The sequence below is a fragment of the Oreochromis niloticus genome, unplaced genomic scaffold (assembly GCF_001858045.2).
Source record: "Oreochromis niloticus isolate F11D_XX unplaced genomic scaffold, O_niloticus_UMD_NMBU tig00000378_pilon, whole genome shotgun sequence".
Lineage (NCBI taxonomy): Eukaryota > Metazoa > Chordata > Actinopteri > Cichliformes > Cichlidae > Oreochromis > Oreochromis niloticus.
The window spans coordinates 10992-19469 of record NW_020327143.1 but is presented as its reverse complement, the minus strand read 5'-3'; the positions used below and the strand labels follow the sequence as shown (position 1 = coordinate 19469).

Sequence of the window (8478 nt, the reverse complement as noted above, 5' to 3'; positions counted from 1 at the left end):
GCCCGATGAGCTACCTGGAATCCACAACACATGACAGTTGTAATATTTGGATGACAAGTTTGAGTGATAAATACAAATGCAGACCTGAGACACCAGAATATGAGGAAATGTCCCTGGCTGATTTGCTGCCCTGTGCCGGTTGGTGAGTGGTCCAAATGAAGGAAAAGATGTGCTTCCTCTTCTAAACCAGCTTGGATTTGTACAAAGGCGAAAGAATGATAAACCAGCTATAATCAGGTATTACCACTGCTCACAAGAAAAAGATCCCGAGCAATATTATGGTCGACTGTTGAGACTTTACCTTCCACACAGATCAGAGCAGGAACTGAAACCACAAGGATTCCAAACCTATCAGTCCTTCTACAACTCAGGTTGTGTACGACTTCCATGTTCAGACCACAGTGAGTCTGTGAAAAGGGTTGTGAAGAGAAATAAAGACAAGTATGAGAAGAACTCTGAGGATATTGAGAGTGCACTGGAAGAGTTTGAACAAAATAGGGACGTTGTGATTGATGAATGGTGTAATCTGGCTCCTGAATCTGAAGTTGTGAGGTTGCAATGTGATGAGAATCTTCCTGAGAGACATTCTGATGATGAGAATGAACAGGAGAATGTTCCCGACTACAGTCGTCAGTCTGATGCTGTAACAGAGATCAGAGCCATCAGAGAACAACCTGCAGTCGATCCAGCTGTGGTACGTGTAATGTATCAGAATCTGAACCAGAAGCAGGCCTGCGTGTTCTATGCTATAAGAGACTGGTGTATTCAGCGAGTTTGTGGTTTGAACCCAGATCCATTTTTCTTCTATATCAACGGTGGTGCAGGAACTGGAAAGTCACATCTGATTAAATGTATTCACTCTGAAGCATCAAAGATCCTGAGCAGACTGCCTGCTAATGCAGAAGAAGCTGACATATCAAATCCAACTGTTTTACTGACTTCATTTACTGGGACAGCAGCTTTTTCTATCAATGGCTCTACGTTACATTCCCTACTGAAACTACCCAGGAGTCTGAAACCACCCATTCAAGGACTTGGTAACCAACTGGATGAAGTCAGATCTGAGCTTATGAATGCTGAAATTATTGTTATTGATGAGATTTCGATGGTTTCAAAACCCCTTTTTGCTTATGTGGATGCAAGACTGAAACAAATCAAAGGCACTCAGAGACCTTTTGGTGGAATGTCAGTTTTAGCTGTTGGAGATTTTACCAGCTGCCACCAGTGCGACAGTCTAAGCCTCTCTGTGTTTATGATCCAGAACAGATTGACCTGTGGCAGGAACATTTTCAGATGATCACTCTAACCGAGATCATGCGTCAGAAAGATGATGTGGCCTTTGCAGAGATGTTGAACAGGATTAGAATCAAAGAAAAGACAGATGAGCTTTCTCAGTGCGACAGAGATTTGTTGTCACAGGCTGTGACTGCACCAGAAGAATGTCCAATCGAGGTCTTACACATTTATGCCACCAACAAGAATGTGGAATCCCACAACACAGATACGCTCAAGAAGCTTCATTCAAACATTATAATCATCAATGCAGACGATTTCCAGAAGGATAAATGTACAGGCAGAATGGCACGAAGAGACAGACCATTTACAGGTGGGCGAAATGATTTACCCGACACCCTGAATGTGCTGAAGGAGCTCGAGTGATGCTGACCAGAAACTTGGACACACTAAACGGTTTGGTCAATGGTGCTTTTGGTATACTGATAAAGGTGGTGAGATCTGAAAATGATGGACAAATAATTAAACTGGGGCTCAGAATGGACAACCGGCAGTCTGTAAGAAACAACCGCAGTGCTAATGCAGCATCTGATGATCTGGTTTATATTGAGAGAGCAGAGGAGAGTCTGAAGTTTAAAGGAGCGGTACGCAGACAGTTTCCTGTAAAGCTAGCATTTGCCTGCACAATCCACAAAACCCAGGGTCTTACAACACAGACAGCTGTAGTTTCAATGAAGAACATTTTTGAACCAGGTATGGCTTATGTTGCTCTCAGCAGGGTGACGTCTCTCAGTGGACTCTATTTACAGGACTTGGATGAGAAAAAGATTTACGCCAATCCCGAGGTAACTGCAGCGCTCCAAACCATGAGACAAGCCAGCGTTGAGGAAATGATGCCTCTTCTTCAGGTCAGAGAAACAGCCAGCAGACCTGACACTCTTACACTGATCCATCACAATACGGAGGGTTTGCCATCTCACATCAGTGACATCAAGAGTCATCATGAAATGTGTTTAGCAGATGTTTTGTGTCTCACTGAGTCTCACCTTCAAGGCTCCTTTGTTGCAGACAGTCTTCATTTGGACGGCTACACCATGTTCAAACGCAACAGACATGTGTCCTACACAAACTTTCCTCACATGGCCAGCAGAAGTGGTGGTGGAGTTGTTGTGTATTTGAGGAATCATTTTCAGGTTCAGGTAAAACAGTATCTGCATAATGTCACTGATCTTGAGTTCTTAGTGTTAAAGGTTCAGGCTCCATTCCCTGCGCTCATTGCTGTTGTGTACAGACCTCCAGACTACAGTTTGACACCATTCATGCAAAACCTGGTAAGTCTTTTAGATTCACTTGAAATAATGGACTGTCACCCAATAATTGTGTGTGGAGATTTTAATGAGAACCAGTTACAGAGTGGAAGAAACAGATTCTGGAGCAGTTTCAGTCGAGAGGGTATTCACAGCTGATCACTTCTGCCACTACAGACAAGAACACCCTGCTTGACCTCATTTTTATTTCTCAGCCACAGCACAGTCTCCATTCAGGTGTCCTGAGGACATATTACAGTTACCACAACCCTGTGTTTTGTGTCCTGTCCTCCAGCCAATCATGAAGTCGTCTGGTGAGTTTTGAAACAATTACAGATCATGTTGTTACAGAGTTTACTGATTGTAGAGCATAAAAAGATTTTTCATTGAAAATCTTATTTCTTCATATTGTCTTCCCTACTTTGTCTGTAAGAAGACCCTTTCTTATTGCAATGTTATTAATCATTTCACCAAATCATGGCTGTACTTCATGCAGAGCTGGGAGATCTGCTTTCTGTTATCATGCACCTCAGATCTGAAATATGCTGCAAAAAGTATTAAACAGACATAATTTATTTTTTATTCTCATGTTTTAAATGACTAAATCTACTAATGCATTTTTTCATGGATGTTAATTGTCATCTCCTTTTTTGATACTTTTTTTACTCTGATGTATGTATCTCAACAAACGAGAGCTTCCCTCAAAGGGCTTTCAAATATGAAATAGTAAATAATAAATCCCAGATAAATGCAGGTATTTATTATGGGTCACATGAATAATAACAGAAATTATATTTTCTTGATTATAGTAGATTTTGTAGAATCAAACGTTTTGGGAATGAATGAGTTTTGCTTATCATGTTTTACAGGTAAAAAATGTTAAAAGTTTTAAACTATCTTTAGGCTACTAGAGATGTCTATAATGATACATTATGTAGAGAAAAACATTTTTACAGCTTACAGAATATATATTAATCTGATTTAGAAGTACATGGAAAGTTTCTGCATCCATTTTCTGACTTGGCCTTTATCCGGGTGGGTTTGGGTTTGGGTGGATAAAGGCCAAGTCAGAATTCTCTGAGCAGCTGGAAAAAGCTGCTAATAAACAAGACATCAGAAAGCGGGGCTTTAGGTGTAGCCCCCGCTTTCTGACGCACTAATTAGATTTAGTAACTGACACCCCATACCAGCATTACATAGACACTTGGGGGCTGAGATGGGTGGGTGGGGAGGGTGGGTGGTGTTAAAAGCACTTTATGTTTTGTAGATGTATTTTTTCAGACAGGGCACACACAGTCCTGTTTCCTTTGTGGGAAAACCTTCAAACTTCACCATCCTCAGCTGAAACAACAACATCTTAACACCATCTTCATGAACTGTTGAGCCAAACCTGATCCATCAGTGCTGGACTGCACAGATAACTACATGCCACAAGGAGACTGCTGTGTTATGAACTGCCATACCAGTGTGTCTTCAATGGAGAAGATGACACACCCATCACCTGACCTCCTGCCTGATCTGGAGACCATCATCATGCTGCCACACTACACACCTCTGAGACCCTCAATGATGACTGATACTGAGGAAACTGTATTTCCTGTCAGAGATGCTCAGTGATCCTCAGAGCAGAGAGAGGTATGATTCTTTATCTTTGATTAAAAAAAAATGTCATTGCTTTTAATTCATTTAATTAATTTAAATCCTGTTTATTGCATAAAGAATTCCACACTCAAATGATTATACTTGTTGACACTTTTTGAGTTTTAATTCACAATATGGATTACAAATCTATGCTTTTTCTACTCTGTCTCTCTGTGCAGGTACTGCTGTCTCCTGAGTTCTTCAGTGTCCCAACTGAGACATTCAAACCTCATTGCAGAGCTCATGCCTTTCCTCACCATCATGTGAGTGTGAGATTGCTCTGGATTCTGGTTATGTGGCCTGCAGCACCTATAAGGTATTTCAACATTGTCCATTTTATAACTTATTTCTAGTTTTTAGGCCTTAACACAAATAAAATGTTCCTTTTTCTGTATTTTTTTAGAACAAGCTCGTACAGTGTGCCTGCATTCCAGCTTCTTAGACTCTACGTAAGTGGACAGTATCAGTGTTTGGCCGCTCTTACAGACACCGACTTCTGTCAACTCACTGCTACTGATCAGGCACCTCACTTCAGGAAGACAGAGGGCTGCAAGCCTGTCATCGTTTCCAGTGTGGCTTTGAATTCTTGGGGTAGTATCAGATTTTTCCCACAAATATTCAAAGGTAACACTTATTTTAAGCTTAGTTATTAAATCAAAAGTCTTCCCTTGTGTTAATTTTTTATTATTTTATTTATTATTTATTTTTCTTTTAGATTTATATGCAGTGATCGGATGTGGTGGAGCTTTGTTAACTGTGTGTAAAACATCTGTTTGTGATGATATTTACAATGAGGCTTTAAGGTGACAGTTTCCATGTAATTTCAGTCCTTTTACTAAGCAAAAACATGTTTGCAATTAACATATTTTTTTCAGTTTTGTCTTTTGGATTTATGGTTAACATTCCTCTGTGACAGCAAATACTAAACTGGTCCAAGTAACCAGCATATCATTGGTTAAAGGCAAAAAGGACCACATGTCACACTAGCAATGAATTTTTGACTGTGTTTGTGTCACCAGATTTAACAAACAATATCAGACATATGAAACTGAACTCTGGATTAATGTCTAGATGTTTTTTGTGTTTTTTTTTTTATTGTTGAATAATTATTTTGTAGGACAAACCCAATCTATTTACCCAAACAATGTAACTTGTTTGGGTAAATAGTGGATTAATATATCTAAGTCTATAAGTATAGCAAGCTGAATTCATACAAACACACAGCTCTAAATCTTGAATTGTAGGATGTACAAAAATGATCATGTCATTATTATGGACATTTAAATAACTATATCTATTGCACTATTAGACATATTCTTTATAGAAATTACACAATCTCAAAATGTGAAAAAAGAAAATGTTTAAGAGAATAAATAATGTGTGTTTGTATGAATCCTGCCTTAGTATGGGGTGTCAGTAACTACATTAGTATAGACTAGGTCTAACAGTGGTTTTCGACATCTGCTCTAATATATATAGATAATGGGTCAGACATATAAAGTCATTTTGAAAAGTTCATAAAGGTCACATCAATTTATATGTGTTCCTCTTTTATATTTTATATCAGGTCACACAGCTGACTTGAGTTTTGATCAGAGTAGAACCATAACATTCATGCTAATGGTTCTACTGTTTACAGTTACTTTATGATGGATTTCATCCTGGTCACAGCACTATGTGAAAAGCTGTTAGAGGTAAAGTTAACCCAATTAATACCTCATCATAAGTCACTCTTTAACGCAAAGCAGTGATTATTTTCACTGTAATTTATTTCACAATAATGTTCTTTATTTGATCCCTGTTTCTTTAAATATGCACATCGATTGTTCAGCTGTGTGACTCTCTACACCTCAAATATATCAAAATGTGGACTTCATTTCGACAGTATTTTGTAGATTGGTACCATATTTATCATAAAATCAGGAAACTGTAAACTAACTGAAAAATGAAGCTTATGAAATTTTAACGTGGCATTGGAACATGTTGTTTATCCTTGCCAAATGGTATTTACACAAAGCTCCAAATCAGAGCATATATTTTTCTCTCTCACTTGCTGTTTATATATGTGTATATTTTTGCAGTTAATAGCCTATCATGTGTCTGCGCATCTTAGGGCCATAAACATAAACATGGCAAACAAGGATATGTTCACAATTCCAACAGATGCTTCAGTTGTTTGTATAGATGTTAGATTCATTTGATTTGCATTTTCTATTAATATTTTTCTGTTTGTCCCAAATGGGATTTTTATTTCTGTATGCCATTATTGTAATCATTGGAAACAACTGAGTAAATATTTTGTATCATATGTTTCTAAATATATTTGAATGTTCTACTTTTCTACTACTGGTTTTCTACTTTCTAAACTTTCTGTCACTCTTTGGCATTTCAATAACATTATTTTTGGGTGTTTTTATCTCTGACCGCAGCATCTTGTGCATTTATTACCTAAATGTTGTTTGTGTGGGTTTTGTTTTGTTTTGGGTTTTTTTTGTTTGTTTTGTTGTTTTGGTTTTTTTGCCATTTTTAGATTTCACCAGCTGTGTAAACTCTGTTATTTTCCCTTGGTTTTGTTCCACATCAGTTTATCTGCTGGCTGATTTTCTTCCTTTTCTAATGTTTCTGGTAATTTTTAACAGATAAACAAGTAACTTTGAGGTTACTTTAGCCTTTTCAGCTGTTATCTGTTGACAGTTTTGCCTAATTATTACATTTCTGCAAAATTATAGCAGTTCTGGTAACTTGTAATATTTCTGCCAAGTTTTTAATTTTCTACTAAATTATATTATTTTTGCTAGGTTACACTACTTTTATTTATTATGTGATGTTATGTTAAGTTATGTTATTCTAAATTATTTCATTTCTGCTAAGTTGTAGCTTCTGGTAAACTACAACATTTCTGCTGAATTGTTATGTTTCTTCTAAGTTATTGCATTTCTGCTAAGTTATTACATTTTTGTTAACTTGATGTTGTTCTGCAACGTAATTAAAATTCAACAACTTGTTAATCACTGACTTTGATTTCTTCAGCTATTTTCAACTATTTTCACCAGACAGCTTCAGCTTTAAAGCATCCACACTGCATTTTCGCAGGAAATGCAAATTTTTCTAGTTATTATTGTGTGGATGCTGGAGGCATCCACACTATTGAGTTCCTGTTTCTCTTTATTCTTTATACTTTATTATTATTATTCTAGTTGCCACTTTTTCACTTTTTTTGGCACTTAACTACTTCCACAATTTTCAGCCGATTTTCACCGTTCAAATTTTAAACTATTCTGCTATTTCTGCTAATGATCGCTATATCTTTTGGTGTTTATTACTGTTATACTTTTTAAAATATTACACTTTTTTCCTTTAATTTGTCCCATTGAAATGAATGGGAAACTTCTGCAATTCTGCTAAATTTTGCTTGTTTTTGAAACTTAACTACTTTTTCCTACTTTCACGTAGAACAACCATTCAAACTTTAAAATGTTCTCAAATTATTGGGCTATTCAGGAATAAATCAGATTTTTCAAATCTTTTACCGTTTTATTTTTATGCCTCTTAAAGTTTTGAGTTGGAAAATTGTGATTTTTCACAAAATACATGCGTTGTTATGGTTGCTATGCACTTGGCTTCCAGTGTGCCACTGTAGGTTTCGCAGTCTTCTCTTCATGTCCGAACAACTTCTTGCTACTTGCTCAATTTTCACTCAACTTCCACAAATTATACATCAAAACGTAGGTATTTTTGCTGGCTTTCCGAAAATGTCACCATCATTGTTGTGAGACTTATAGAATTTTGGCAAATCTCCTCAGAGCAACACAAAGTCTGAAAACTCTCCATAGAAAGTCAATGGAGAGTTTGTTCAAAATCACCGCTTGATTTCTGTAATGAGAGGCATATTCGAATCGTCATATCTCCTTAACGAAGCGAAGTTAAAACATGAGGCTTGTCCCAGTATATCTTCAGACACTCCTGACGCTCACAATTCAAGAATTTTTTTCTCACCTATTACCGTTCTGAGATGAGTTACACTTGTTTGAGCGTAGGAAATTTGTCCTTCGCTCAGATTTCTTCAGATTTCAAACTCTGGAAATGAACCACTTTTTTCTCTCGTCATAACTTTTTGTTGGATTTCCACAGAGACCTGAAAATTTCCATGATTGTTCACCAAAGCCTGCTGTCTCTTACGGTGAAAAAATGATATTGATACTCCAAATAGATTTAGAGTTAGAAAGCGTTGTTTGAGGGCAAGTCAAGGCAGTTTTTGCTTTGCTCTACTCAGTTATGGTGCATTAGAAGTCAAATA

At 37.1% G+C, this 8478-nt stretch overlaps 1 long non-coding RNA gene across 2 annotated transcripts; it reads left to right on the top strand.

Annotated features, from left to right (window-relative positions):
- Positions 1-2659: 2659 nt before the first annotated feature.
- LOC109198491 (uncharacterized) lies at positions 2660-5142 on the top strand. 2 transcript variants are annotated; one of them, XR_002059274.2, is made up of 5 exons: positions 2660-2854; positions 3958-4175; positions 4361-4497; positions 4585-4805; positions 4897-5142. It is a non-coding gene; the product is annotated as an uncharacterized LOC109198491 (long non-coding RNA). The 2 variants fall into 2 exon arrangements; XR_002059273.2 differs by lacking the exon at positions 4897-5142 and having other exon boundaries at positions 4585-4859.
- The last annotated feature ends 3336 nt before the right edge of the window (positions 5143-8478 follow it).